Below are 1,470 nucleotides of genomic sequence, written 5' to 3' on the forward strand. Positions count from 1 at the left end.
TCTTACAGCAAACGGGAAAAGCATAAGCTTGTAGACCTCAGAGTCAACCCCATTGGTCTTAACAGTATCACAGATCTGCAAGAATTCAGTTAAGAACTGAAAAGGATCTTCTGATGGAAGTCCATGAAACTTGCAATTCTGTTGCATCAGAGAAACTAATTGAGGTTTAAGCTCAAAATTGTTTGCTCCTATGGCAGGGTTTGAGATGCTTCTTCCATGTAAGTTGGAATTTGGTGCAGTAAAGTCACCAAGCATCTTCCTTGCATCTCCACCATTGTTATTATTTTCGGCCATGTCTCCTTCTTTTTCGAAAATTTCTGTCAGATTTTCTCCAGAGAGTTGTGCTTTAGCTTCCCTTAGCTTCCTCTTCAGAGTCCTTTCAGGTTCAGGATCTGCTTCAACAAGAATGTTCTTATCCTTGTTCTTGTTAATATAAAAAAGAAGAGAACAGAAAAGAAAATATAGAATCCTCTATGTCAGAGTATAGAGATTCCTTATATGAGTATAAGAAGAGGAGAATAGAAGAAGGAAAAGATAAGAATTCGAACACATAGGAGAAAAGTGGGTTCGAATTTTTGAGTGAAAGAGGGGTGTTAGTAGATAAATAAATAAATAGAAGGGGATGAGAGGGAGAAGAATTCGAAAATTAAATAAAATAAAATAAAAATATTTTTGTTTTTATTTTAAATATTAGTTATAAATCGAAAATACGAAAAGGAATAAAATTAAAATTAAAATTTAAAATAATTAGTTAATGAAAAGAAATTTTGAAAAAGAGGTTAGTGATTTTCGAAAATTAGAGAGAGAAAATTAGTTAGGTAGTTTTGAAAAAGATAAGAATCAAACAAAAAGATAAGATTAATTGAAAAATATTTGAAAATCAATTTTGAAAAGATGAGAAGTTAGAAAAGATTTTGAAATTGATTTTGAAAAAGATGTGATTGAAATTAAAAAAGATTTGAAAAAGAAATTTAAAAAGATTTGATTTTGAAAAATTAAAGTTGATTACTTGACTAACAAGAAACAAAAAGATATGATTTTAAAATTTAAAGATTGAACCTTTCTTACTAGGCAAGTAACAAACTTAAAATTTTTGAATCAATCACATTAATTGTTAGCATTAATTTCGAAAATATGAAATAGAATAAAAAAAAGATTTTTGAAAATCAATTTGAAATTTTCGAAAATATGAAAGAAAAAATGAAAAAGATTTGATTTTTGAAAAAGATTTGAAAAAGATAGAATTTTTAAATTGAAAACTTGATTTGACTCATAAGAAACAACTAGATTTTAAAAAATTTTGAAAAAGTCAACTCAAATATTCGAATTTTATGAGAAGAATAAGGAAAAGATATTTTTTATTTTTAAATTTTTAATGAAGAAAGAGAAAAACAACAAAAAGACTCAAAACATAAAAATTATGAATCAAAACACACAATGCATGCAAGAACACTTTGAATGTCAAGATGA

Source organism: Arachis ipaensis, chromosome B07 (assembly GCF_000816755.2).
Source record: "Arachis ipaensis cultivar K30076 chromosome B07, Araip1.1, whole genome shotgun sequence".
Classification (NCBI taxonomy): Eukaryota; Viridiplantae; Streptophyta; class Magnoliopsida; order Fabales; family Fabaceae; genus Arachis; species Arachis ipaensis.